Source organism: Halichoeres trimaculatus, unplaced genomic scaffold (assembly GCF_033239565.1).
Source record: "Halichoeres trimaculatus isolate MK-OKI-2021-1 unplaced genomic scaffold, fHalTri1.1 fHalTri1_scaffold_4, whole genome shotgun sequence".
NCBI lineage: Eukaryota > Metazoa > Chordata > Actinopteri > Labriformes > Labridae > Halichoeres > Halichoeres trimaculatus.
In genome coordinates, this window is record NW_027437182.1 from 14,605,399 (window position 1) to 14,619,438 (window position 14,040).

At 38.6% G+C, this 14,040-nt stretch overlaps 1 protein-coding gene across 1 annotated transcript in view; it reads left to right on the plus strand.

The window, feature by feature from the left end:
- LOC141789399 (adhesion G protein-coupled receptor D2) overlaps window positions 1–14,040 on the plus strand; it is a 78,018-nt gene that overhangs the window by 63,665 nt on the left and 313 nt on the right.

Sequence of the window (14,040 nt, forward strand, 5' to 3'; positions counted from 1 at the left end):
TTTCTTGTAGATTATGGTATTTTGTAACAATACTTCTTGAAAAGTAAATCTTATCACCTTTGAAAGTCTGTTTATTTTCCTTTTAAACAGCCACATTTGCAAGACTTTTGTGATGATGGCAGAGCTGAGGATGTGGGTCTGCCCTTGAAAATTTGGCAGGTCTTCTCTGCCAATGCCAAACAACTTCCTTTGCATTTGTTATTATTTCCTGTTTTGAGCTCCTGGTACCCTCAGGTGCTAACAACTGGAGTCTGATTAGTACCTGATTGTCTGCACAAAGAAACAACAAACAGGCTGCTTGGCATTGGCAGAGTAGATTTGGCAAAAGTTTTGTTGGTAGGGTAAGTATTGGTGAATTGGTTGCAGGCAGTGGGCTCATCTTACAAGATGAATACCAATAAAGCTACTCATAAATTAAAATGCACATGAACATATGTACATTGTTAATATTTTAAACCCTCTCCACATCCTTACAAGCACACACACAAAATACACTCACTTCATCACTCAGAAGTTAATGTGTCTTGGGGTCTAGTGGGAAGCACCAGTCATGTTCCATTAATCCAAAGCAACCAGTGGTGATTGATCAATTAGCCCTTCTTAAAGCTGAGGCTCAGGCTGATCAATAGCACTGATCACCAGCCAAAGGATTTTCATTAAGACCTGCTGCTCTGCATGAGTAGACTCCATTAGCATAGGCCAAATGGTCTGTGAGGAATGCAAATGCTGGAGTAAGAACACACACAGACACAGGCACACACACTTGCCCTCTGTCTAGTTTTCCTTATTTGTGTCATTTTGAGATCACACAAATTTCTCTTATGTTTCAAGACATAATCATAATACGATTTTGAATCTGTTTCTTTAAATAAATGGCTGGTGGTTTCCTGTAAGCAACATTAAAAAAATGTACAATTTTCATATCAGTTGATTTTAATTAATATCACGAGATTGAACATGCTGTGTGTTTGTGCCGAAATAACATGATAATACTTAAACCTAGTCTTAGCTTTGAAATAGGGTCATGGACTTAAAACAGAATAGAGGATTCTGGCACATCACCCTCTTCCAAGGTGTACAGAGAAAGTGTTCTCTTTACTCCAAATGGTGCTGAGGTTGCTTTTGACCTTTCATTGGCTGGCTCTGTAACATTTTAACTGACCCAGGGTGTCGCAGAACACCACCTGTATCTTTCACGTTTCTGTCTGTAACCGAGTCTGATCATGAATCTTTACTTGACACTCACGTTTATTGAAGGGTTATCTCAATGAATGGCAGGAAACAGAGTCTCAAATTATCAACACTGGAGCATGTTTTTTGTTGTATCTCTCTCAATACACTCATTGTCAACTTTTGTATCTGTACATAAACAACAACGGATGTTGCTGCACCAGTGATATTTCTGATTCACGACCTCTTCAAACCCTGGGGATCATCCCTAGATTAAAATACGAAAACAACTGGCCAGCTACCACTGACAGACTCACCTTTCTCACCCTTTCCTCGCCCTCAGGGGGACCAAAAGCCATTGTTTGAGTGAAACAATCCTCATTGAATTAAAAACTAGCTGCATGCTTTGTTCAGTGAGACCGATGCGTACTGCTGTCATGGGTCCTGTCGTTAATGTGCCATCACTGCACCTCACATCCTCCACAGACAACAGGCGGTGCTAAGCTTATTTCCTCCATCTGTAGGTGAATGTGTGTAGAAATATGCCTCTGTGTTTGCGTGACAGAGCCTCAAGCTGTGCACGTGTGTTTTTAGGAGAGATGAATGAGTAAAAGCGGAGGTTGGAGGATGGGTCATTTCGAGGGTGTCTATGTGTGATGTGTGTGTGTGTCTGTGACATGTATGTGTGTATGTTGGGTGTGAGTACATTTCAAATCACTCAACATTGCAGACTCCTGGTGACATCCACATAAACTCACTGTAAGTCATTCCTCGATACAAAACAAATTGGAAAAATCTGTTTCAAATCTGTGTACATCTATTCATGCAATACACTTTAGAGATGTAAGACAAATATTATTTAAAAAAAGCAATTGTAATATTTTATTTAAAAAACCCCTCCAAAAATAACGTTCTTTCTTGCCCATTTTTTTTCAAATTTTGTTTTGTTACATATCCATATGTAAACCAGATTTGAAAGGAAATAAATACTGTGGCCAAATTCCCTACTATACTTTTATCACTAGTTTCTCAACTGCCTTATCAACTAGTAATTGATTTATTGATGAACTCACCTGTTTTTAAGGGAAAAAAAGACATTTTACTTTATAACGAAAAGAGTTCCCCAAGGTTCAGTTCTTGGCCCATTGCTATACACAATGTATATAGGACATGACAACCCAACTATATAAATTCAACTGATATTTTTATGTTCATGACACAGTCGTTTGCACCTCTGTCAGAACCATTCATGAGAATCTACAGCCAGCATTTAGTATTCAACAAATCATCATAGACATTCGGTACCTGGATAGATAAAAACTTAAATTTTAAATGCACATCAACATTTTTTTTAATTAAAACTAAAGCAACAACTAGTTTTTTTTTTTGTTTTTGTTTTTTTGTTTTTTGCTATTAGCCTTCTATGAAGAATGTTGCATCCCCCAGAGCTTATATTCTATCTACTCCACTATGTCTGCCTTGTTGTAAATGATAGTTCTCCCACTAAGTGTTGTCAAATGATTTAAATGCTAACAATCCTTCCCCAGCCATTCTTAACTAACAATACAGAGGGAACAGAAACTTGAAAAGGCTTCAGAAAGCAATTCAAGAATATCTAATTTTACTACCTTTGTAAAGCCTTCAAATTTTTATTTATTTATTTATTTGTCTTTAAGTGTGTTGATGTGTATGTTTAGTGAATTGATGACATTTTGTTCTCATTTATCCAAACCCTGAAAAAGATTTGTGGAAGGCTTGGGTTGGAGAAAGGCTGTCCTCTCTCCGGAGGTGATGCCCAGGATAAAACAAATGTGCGTGTGTGATTGAGTGCATTTAGCGGAAAGGAAGGGAGTTGGTTGCAAAGATACTGAGGCAGACAGGAAGAGATCATCCCTGTGTAACCGTGACTGAGGTTGAACCCTTTGCCTCCAAACCCCAAACATAGTACACATTATAGCCTAGTCTCATTCTCCCTTGCACACACATAAACACATGATTTTGGGTGAATGGGGATGCCAGTTCATAAAGTTACAAACACAAATGTCAAGTCTCCTTCCTCTTGTCCTTTGACCTCTTAACTTTTTAACTTAGAGGTATTGGTTTATGCCATTCCTATTGGAAAAGAATAACACTTTGACAGCTGTATTAAAAAAGAAAACTATTTATGAGTAATTTGAATGTAAAATCTTAGCACGTCTTCACTGGTGTACCTAAATCTAAACACATGCCTACACACTTCAGCTCAAAATTCAAAGACATGATGGGTGTTTTGCATGGACTGCATGGTAGTAGAATGATTCTGTCAACCAGATTTGGGTGGGTAGGTTTGTGAGATGGATGAATGGATGGATGGACGGATGACACCCCTATCCATCCCCACTGGGGAAAGGAAGTTCCTATCAGAACACAACAGGAAAGAGACAGAGCAAAAACAAGAGCTTGTCTTTTTGGACATTAAATCACTTCCTGTAGGGCTCTGGGCTGCTTCCCCCACCATCCTCAGCCGCCAGCCATCCGCCCAGTTCAACCACCCTTTCAGCAGGAAAATAAATTGATCAAGCTAAGGTTCCTGTGGGTTTTTTTTTTCTTTTTTCTTTTTTTTTTTTTTTTTTAGAAATTGTACTTTAAAATCCAATTTATCATCAATAACTCAAAGAAGAGGCTTGAGACCATGTTTGAAGCAGTTGCACTATACTTTTTACTGATAATTCCTTTTTTCAAAGGTAGAATCTGTCATCTCATGCCCAGAGCATTTCATGCCATGGAGCTCACCAATCTGATTTATTGCTGTGACTTGCAGATGTGATGAGGACCGTGTGATGCAAGTGCAATATAAATCCCAACCCACCAACACATCACACGCCCTGAGTCTGGACCTGGTGCTTTGATCCTCCTCCAAGAACACAAACAAAGAGACAAAAAGGTTGATCTGTGGCTTGTGCAGGAAAAGGATTTTTTTTTTATTGGTGACAAGAAAAAACAACGTCCGCTATTTTTGTTATGACCCAAACACCAGCTTGTCCAGCTTATCACTCAAGCTTGTCACATTTCAGGTTGTTTGTGAATGACTGACAGCAGATAATTTAAGTAAATTTCTAACATACATTGAAAATGCAGCTCTCGCACAACATTCTCCTCATCCAGGGCACAGCTGTTAAAAAATATGACTTCCTTCCTGTCGACTATTTCCTGTTTATGTTTGAAGTCAGGTCACTAGAGGGGGACTGTGGTCACCACCTCATACAGAGTCATCCTCTCCCAGAGGTGACCCCAACATATTGATGTAGGATGCCATGGAGTCTCGTGTTATCACACTGAAAGAAACCTTTCTATTTGTTTCTGAATGCATTTCTTTCAACCTTTAAAAGACAGGCTTTAAACAGAATCGTCTCTCAGTGTAACAACCAGAAAGAGATTTATTTGAGCAAGTTGTCGTATCCTCTTTTCTTCCAACATACCAAAATCTGCAAACAGCGTCTTTTATCTGTAAAACACAACAGAGGGAGAAGTGACATTATTTGCGTTTTTCTGCTACCGCAAGCCCTAAAACAACCCCGAGTCCCCCCCAAAACATGTCTCAATTGCACACACATGGATGTTCCTGCCCTGTTTGTTTCATTTTCTGCTGATTTGCCCAAAATTGGCAGCGGCGGCTGCTCTGAATGTTTAATTTAAGAGCTCATGTTCCCCTCTGTATGATCTGTGGTGGTGGTGTGAGCATGGGCTGGCTTTATGGGGAGGGAGGGGGGTCTGATGCTGGGGCTGGGAGAAATGGGTGTAGGGGGGAGCTGATGGAGACCCCCAGGTCTCCGGGCGCAGTCATTAAGATGGCTCCTTGGCTTGGAGATGAGAAAGCATGCTCGGCACTACGGGCTCATTGAAGATGCTCCCTTGCCTGCTTGGAGCATCCATTATTCATGAGTTTTTACAAATTTCAACTGACATTTTTATCAGTTATGGATGTCTGTTTCTTATGTGGCAACACTGGGTGTGTCTGTCCTACAACAAGATGAAAATACAGGTCAGAAACCATGACTTGATAGACAAAAGTCTTGTTTTGTGTCACCATGTTTACTCCATTTTTGTTTTTATGAGAGTAGGTCAAAAGTAGACAAAACAGTTCTTTTTAATGGGGCCTGTTAACTCAAAATTTTTTCAACATGAAAAAAAAAAGTTCATATGTGAAACAGTTACTCCAGACATCAAATCTATCGAGAATGCTTCCCCACTCCACTCCAACTCCCTTAGTTGTAGGCCGAGGAAAAAAAGGTGTATGATTCTGGTGGAATTCAACAATAACTGCCATCATGACTGCAGATAAGTGTGTTAGTGTGTGTGTGTGTGTGTCTGAATGACTGGCTCGTGTCTATCACAGCGCCCACCTTCTTCATAACACCCTGACCTCGTTTGTCTGTAGCTCAGTCTATATTGATCCAAGCACTGCCCTATGCTTCGGTGTTCAGCCTCAGGCCTCACACCGCCTCACCTCACCTTACATCACTCACCTCACATTAGTCTCGGAGTTTGATATACACTACTGGGCTCTGGTAAGGTCCCTGTGAGAGAGCTTGTCAAATGTCAGTTAACATGAGCTCTGCAGGAAATAATACAACCAGTTTGAGAAAGAGAATAAGAAATGCAGTAACTCATCACGAAGTTATAACCGGCTACTTATAACATTTTATAGATGGATGTAAAACAATACCTGTTTCAAGCATCCAATGATGTGATACTCTTGTGGGTGGAGAATCTTTTTTCTGTGATGTTTTCACTTGTGTGAAATTTTTCAGATTATGTCTGCTCACTTGCTACCAGTCTTGTATTCCAACAATACCCTGCTACTTAAAAAAAATAAATAAATCTTGTATTATTTATAGCCATATGTTGAGAACTATAGAAATATGTTGGTGCTTTTTTGACTTCTTATTTTTTCGGAATCTTTTACTTGTTGGTACACGTCTTGACAAAACAAGAACGGTAGTGAATAAGATACAGCCCTTCCCTGCTATACTTAACTGCTGGTCTCTGTACAGCAGAGCCACAACTCCAAACACATGCTTAAAGGCTGTTCCCCAAGGACCTTCCTTTGGACCCATACTCTGCATTTTCACAACACTGTCTGAGTCTGTGATCTTCATTTATAAGTGCCTCTATAACAGTGTTACTGCCGCTCCTGGCAAATGCCTCTTAAGTGTCCTCAGTAGCTAGCAGTAACGGTTGCTGTCCCAGAGGAGGGGGCAGCAGACTAAATAATAAGATTCCCATCACAGTGACAATCTGTGAGCAGCTGTTTGTATCTGAAGGCCTGCCAGCGATTGTCTGTGGCAGAGAAAGAAGGACAGAAAGAAAGGAAGGAGGGAGAGATGAAAGGAAAGTTTCTGTTTGCCTCTTTCTGTCCTCTGAAGGGTTTTAAAATTGATCTCACCAACAGACCTGCAGATGTGTTTGAAGACCCACGTCTGTAAATGCTCACATCCACCCGTGGACACTGGCATGTAAACATTTTAAGACACGAAAAACAGGGGCTGAATCTTTGTTTTTCTTAAAGGAATGGATGCAGTAAAGTGAAAGATATATAGTATTTGATATTTCATTCATTTGTACTTATTTTTTTCCCCTGTATTTGTGAAGCACTCTGCATGAAGAAACAAAAATAGCTTTTTCCTGTAAACAAACACTGCTGTTAAGCGGAGTAAATACATTCTTGTGATAGCTCTTACATTAGGGCCTGTTTTTAAAAAGCATGTTTTGAAATACCTTCCTTCATCTCCTGAGGCATCTGGTTAACATTGTAAAGGGCTTTGAATGGAAAGCATTCAGTTTTTAATAAAAGCAGCGCCGGCCTAAACATTTGCAGCCTTTGTTTGACACTGAGCATGTCTCTTAACAAAAGACACAAAAAAGTGTGTATAACTGTGGCTGACTTGGAATGATTCTTATAGAGGAGCAACAACATTTCTTTGTATATGAGTGTGATTTGTTTTTTCTTGGGAAATTCTGTGAATTTGTATATTGATTGTCCATTTGTGGTGTGGTCCTTTAACTCTCAAGCAGTTGGTCATGGCTCAAACCTCTGTCAGAGGTTCTGTTAGATTAAAAAAAGAACATAAGATTTTATGTATGATGGTGTGTGGTGTGTGTATATATATATTTATCAATGTAGTATGAATAAGCAAACAGGAATTAGAAAAAATGGTCTAAAACACCTAAACCATTAAAAGTATGTTAGCATTGTCTTAGTGTTTTAGTAAGTGTATGACCAAAACCTGCATGAGGTTTAATACTTCATAATAGGTGTAGATTGAAAGAGAAGCTGAATTTGTACTATGTTGTAAAAAATGTGTTTTTTTTCCCAATTGACTTAACTCAACTCAGCTTAACTTTATTCATGCTCGAGGGTAGATTTGTCTTGCAGACAGAGTGATCACATTTCAACACAATTGAAGCACAATTATAGGCACTCTTATAAAGACAGTTTCATCACAACACACTATTAACGGAGGAAACTAGACATAAATGTTTACTTTTGGAAGAAAAAAAGTGAACATGATGGATTATTGTGTATTCACTCATGAACAGTTATTGGATTGTCTTAATTGTTCATTCTTTGATTACAAACCCCTTAATGTCTCAACATTTGATGGAGGTGGGCACAGTTAATCAAAACGTTAACTCTGTTAACTGTTAATTTGTTAAAAAAGCAGTTAGTGCAGCTGGTATGCCCTAAAGGTAGGGCATCCCATGAAGTTAGCCCTCGTAAGGTCAGCCCAGGTTTCAATCCAACTTGTGACACCTTTCCTGCATGTCATTCACCACCTGGTTTCCCACTGCACCCAGTTTCCTGTTCTCCATAAATAAATTTAAAACAAAAAAGCTAGGAAAAAAAGTTTCTGGGAATAAAAAGCTGTTATTTTTCTGTTTGAAATAAATGAAGGTTAAGGTTAACTGTTGAAAGTCCATCAGTCTACCCCCTCTCTTCCTAGAACAGAGTGTCTTCATGATCCAAGTTAAGTGAAAGATTTAATTCAAACACATCATATTCATAAAGATCCACTGTTGCTTCAAATCCATAAAAGACCAAACCTCCTCCTCATGTTGCCTGTTCCATTTACCATCCACGAGCAGGTGAGCAGATTATCAGAAGTATGCTCAGCCCTGACTCTCGGTTATGAGGCTGAAACTTTTCAAGAAGCAAATAAATGACGTAGCGTGTGGGTGTTTGTTTCCACCATACCTTGTTTTTCCCTCCTGATGAAGTACTTATCACAAACATGTTTTTCTGTTGAGCGCAAGATGGTTCAGTACTGTTGCTGACAATTGTGTTAGTATGAAGTTTTCTCCAGTAATAGCCAGCTGTTTTTTTTCCTTCTCTTGTTGATTCTTGTTGGGATTCATGAAGAGCTACATTAGCTGAGCTAGCTTGATCAGAACAATTTTTTTAAGTCTGCTGATAAACACTTAAAAACAGTCCAACATTTTGTGAGTAGTGATCAGGTTATGGAGCTAAAAGTGTTTTAAAATAACACTCCCTGCACTTTAGGGAGTTTAATTATGAACTTTAACATTTGCTTGTTGTAATGATGGAAAAAGGTCAGTGCACTCACCATAATGATTATAATCAACAAATAAAACATCATTTGGCTACAGAGTTCACCCCTCCCTCTGTTGTGACAGCTTATTGCTATAAACCTGTTTGTATAAGTGTTTGTTTTTGAAAATTATGTTTTGAGGTTAATCCAAAACTGTAATTATCCATTTGGAAAGCATTCCCCCATCCCCTTCTGCAGCTGATGAACAGTGTTGTGACACTCAGATTGTAATGTTCATACAGATGCCACAAACCTCTTTCTTTCTCTTTTTGACACTGTTGAAGTAAAGGTCAAGATTCCACATGCAGTCAAGCGTTCACCTTTCCCTTTTGGCTGAGGTCTGGCAAGATTAAGCCTTTGTGTCTTGCCATCTCTCAATGTGCCAGGTTCATCTTTCTTACAATGGAGCCAGGCGAACACAGGAGAAAAGTGTGTCTCAGAGTGTGTTTGTGTGTATGTGTGTTTTTAAAAGACATTGGTGCAACCGTTTTAACAGGGCGACTCTGTTTGAATTAGATGTTCTAACCCCCCGCTTCCTAAATGGATTTCTGAAGTGGCTGTAGTTGGAGGCTTTCAATCGGATGCAACCTTGAGTCCTTTTTTATGTGAGCTCTGTAGGATTTAAGTGCCGGTATAACATGAGCACGACTGAATGCATGCTCCTCATTTTTTGAAATTGAAAAATCTCCAAAGGCTCTCCCCATTGTGCAGGCAATTAATGGAATGCTGGCAGCGAGGTTCAGGTGCTTAAAAGTTGTATTTTTTCTCTCTCTCTCGCTCTCTTTTTAATGACTAATAAAGGATAATCATCATGGAAAAAAAACATCATAATGCTGTAGGCTTCCTCTTTATGCACAATGATGTATAATGCATGCTTTGAAATGAAACGGCAGCGGCCTTCGAACCATTCCATCTCCAAACCTTAGTGTATTTGTTTTGCATGCCACAGTGAGGCTTTTGCATAACAATAGTGAGTGTTTCCATTAACAATGCTGGCCTATTAATTTGATCTTTACATTTTTAAAGTTTGTCCATCAGGCTGCCAAACAATGTGTCCCCCAGTTGTGGTTTGGTACAAGTGATTAGAAAGTTGGCTAATTGCCTCTCTGAAGAGTTCGGCTGCTTTCTGTTTTGCTTTCTTGTTCTTCACCTGTGAGCCTCTGCCAGTCCTAACTCTGAAAAACGGATGATTCAACCATTTTACTCATTAGTAAGTATCATTTGGCTATTTTACCATTTTTTTTAATTGGGGGTGTTAGGTTCTATTTTGTTTTGAAAGAATTTGTACAAATAATTGATGGACAATCTTTATAAACATGGTGTTTGAAGTTGATCACTTCCAGTTTTATGACATTAAGTCAACACTGTCATGTCAGTAATTAATACCAAAGACCAGTTCTTTCTTTCTTTCTTTCTTTCTTTCTTTCTCTCTTTCTTTCTTTCTTTCTTTCTTTCTTTCTTTCTTTCTTTCTTTCTTTCTTTCTTTCTTTCTTTCTTTCTTTCTTTCTTTCTTTCTTTCTTTCTTTCTTTCTTTCTTTCTTTCTTTACCATGGCATTATATAATCTCTTCATCTAAATAATCTCCCATTTCTTGCTGTAATCAGTTACTAAGCCATATGATATGCCTGTAGTTGTGCAGTAACCTGTAAAAACATGAATGTATGCTTGTTTTAGTGGCTGGATATCATTCCAGTAAGGATTTTTTTAAATTGTAACACTGTTATCAGCACAGGGTAAGAAGCCTAAGCTCAGCATGATGACCTACATTGATTAAAACAAAACCAAGTTACACGATCAAGTATTTTAACTCATTATAAAGTAAGCAATGCAAGCAGTGGCTTTTTTATTTCTTAATTGATCTGCTGAATCCAAGTTTCTCCACCATGTGGCGCTCAACTGGTGCTCTTTTATTTCAACTAGCCGTGCTCTTCCGAGGCCTCTTGGACCTCCAGTCCTACTTGAAACCAGCATGAATACCAAACTGGCTTATTCCAGTGTTCAGTTGCACCTTTTCTTGCAATCTTGGAACACTTCCAAAAGCGTTTGTTTTTTCTTGTGCCCTCGATCTCTTTCTCTTTGACTGCGCTTTGACGATGCAGGGAAACATACAAGCGCATCTCAGTAAACACGAGTGATGTGGTTCCAGAGTTTAAAAGCTTCAGATAACACTGGCAGACACAACTTGGGGCTGTTTGTGTGATAGAAAGGAAAACTTGTTTAGAAACTGACAGCACTGTATCTCTGTGTGTTTGAGAATGAGAGAAAAACTGTGTGTGTGTGTGAGTGTGAGAGAGAAAAACTGTGTGTGTTTATGTTGCTTTTGGCAAGTTATTCATTTGTGCTTTTTTTTTTCTCCTTTTTTTCTTGCCCTCTGTGTGGTTATCTTTTGAGTTGGTCGGTTTGGAGCTGATGTCCACCTTCGGGGATGCGCATAGCATGCATTTCTGAGTATTTTCACCTGAGGCTGCACTTGTTAGAGTCTGTGGATAAATGTATATACATTATTTATACAAATTCAGGCAGAGTGAAATCAGGTTTAACACATTTACAGACAGGAGACCAGGCACTGCAAGCAAAGCTCCAAGTGAGGATTGCAACACTGTGCGCCGGGGATTGAGCTAACCTCTCACACGGCTGTGACCAGCATCCTTAATGCTGCATGAGAACACCTCTAACATTATCATCAGCACCTCGGCACCTTAAGAATTGTCTTTATTCTGAAGAAATGAGAAGTGATAGATTGTCAGGAGTCAAGTTTGTTATTACATTTAAGTACCCTGATCACATTTACAGCTGAAAATGTGTAAAGGTTAAAAGCCTGCTGTAGATATTGAGTTATTGAACAGTCAGCAGTTTTTGTCGGCTGCTGCTCCCAGATTGAGTTTACAGTTATTAAGCCACCAACTGAGCAACTTTACAACAACCAGTTTAGTTCAAGTTAGAGATGGACTGTTTTTTTTTTTTTGTTTTGTTTTTTTTTAAGGCCGATAATGATACAGATTATTAGCAGTCAAAGAGACTGATAACTCATATTTGGAGCCAATATTTATTTGCAGTCACAGTGAAAACATTGGCGTCAAATTTTGAATAGTACAAACTCAAACACTGAAATTAGTTCTAATGGATTTATGCATATGTTTGTTAAACAGCTCCTAGGCTTAGCAGCATGTCTTCTAAAGTTAAATAAAATAAAAAAAAATACCTCCTTAAAGTTTTCTACAGTTCACAAAGTTTTCCAAAATTTTGATGTAACTGCAATAAAACTGGACAGAAATGAGTTTGTGCTGCCTTTTATAGGCATGTAATGCCTTTGTATTACATTATTTCGGTTTTAAATGTTTTGGCCATTTAGGGCTTAGACAGGGAGAAACTCAGTCCAGAAAAGCCTCAGCAAGCAGCTCCCAAATGTCTGCAGTTAAAATAATTTATTCTCATTTGTAAGAGGCAGGAAAACATATTAATGTGGGTAGTGGTAAGAGAAGTGTTTTTAAGTGTCTGTGAAAGTATAAGAATAAATTCATAGATAGTAAGATAGTTAAGATGTGAACTGCGTTAGCGCAAATGGGATTTTCCATTGACGTTAGCATTAAGCTAGTGGACTTTTGCTAGCTGGTTAAGAATCACTTTTCTTTGCTTAGTTGGATTTTGTTTATCATTTTCTATCTGATTTCCGGAGCCTTTGTGTGTTGAGTCTAAATAAATGACCATTTCAGCCATCTGCCTAGCTAAACACTTGCATTCAGGGAGGGCAGAGTACAGTTCATACAACTTTTACTCCCTCACACACACACTACAACTATATACACATAGATATTATCAGCACCCTTAATTCAAGTGGTAAACAAACATGTCTGGAAGGACTGCCATTGAACAGAGCTGTGTAAACGTTATGTTAACATAACGTTATTGGGTTCACAGTTACGGTACAAGTAGTTGTGAGTAATAGATGACTGGGATGTTGATTACGATTTTTTGAGAGTCCGCTACCTTTAAAACAAATCATCTATGCTGTGTGTGTGTTTGAGAGAGAGCACTGCATGCACAGCTTTGACTGCTGATTGGCTGTTACCTGAGCCATGGCTCTGCTTGTAACCAATCAGATGGTACTGTGGGTGGGACAATGCCAGGGACGGAGTAGTGACAGCTGTCCTAGTGGCAAATCTGCTGTTTCTCGAGTGTCCACTTGAGGCTGGCTCTGGAAGTCCCAGATGTCACATTCACACCAAGCCGAAAAAGGCGTTGTCACAGCAGAAATTAACCTATTTACAGCCTGGTTCAGAGGCACCAATCAGAGACACAGCTCAGGTCACGTGACTGGCGGGTGCCCTATAGCTGTACTTGAAGCCCTTGCCACTTCCAATATGGCCATGATAGCCAATGTGCTTCAAAATCTGTTTCAGGAAACAGACAGGTGACGTCGGGGAGACTATGTCCATGAATTATACATCTGCATCAGAGCCAGAATAACACAGCTTTAATGGATATCTAATCAGCCGTTGGATTTGAAAAAAAGGCCAATGCCAATATGCCTTAAAATGCAAAATACTGGCGCTGATAACTTGCCCAGCTGATAATCAGTCTATTCAAGTAGATAAAATGACTGTCACGTGTTGGGCTGGAAAGAAAAACAAGAAATTGGATCAAAATGACTCTTTGTTATCTACTGATTTTCTGGATCTCGTATAAAAACTGTTAGAAAAGTGAAGGTCAATAACTCATTAACACATCGCCAAAATCACATTGTAAAAGCATCAGTAGTTTTCAATAGATAATGGATATTTATTATGTATTAACACCAGTATTCATCTGTTGAAGGTTTTTGGATGAAGGGGTTCAAAAGTTGACACAGAGTAAACAGATTTGCTCTTTAAATTTTTAATTGCTTTTATAGATAACAGCTTTCAATAATAGGCTTAAAGACCTCAATGAGGATATTAAATCAGGTTAATTCACTCCTTGATATCTGAGGGTTATTTGAAACAGGTATAAACATTTTTTTTTTTTTAATTTAATGAATTGATTATTTGTAAAGATCTGTAAAGACCAAACACAAAACTTTTGTAATTTGATTGAAGGACTGACACAAAAAAATGAACTCTAACATGAAAACTGTATGCAGACACTTGAGTGTTAGGTCAAGAGGTCATTGTCATGTGAGATAAAGCAGTTTTCTGAAACATTTGGATGATTTGTGAGGAAATCTAAGGAAGCAGAGATATAAAATGGGAGCCTGTGTTTCAGAACATTTTAAGTCATTCATTCAATAACACATGCAGTGAGG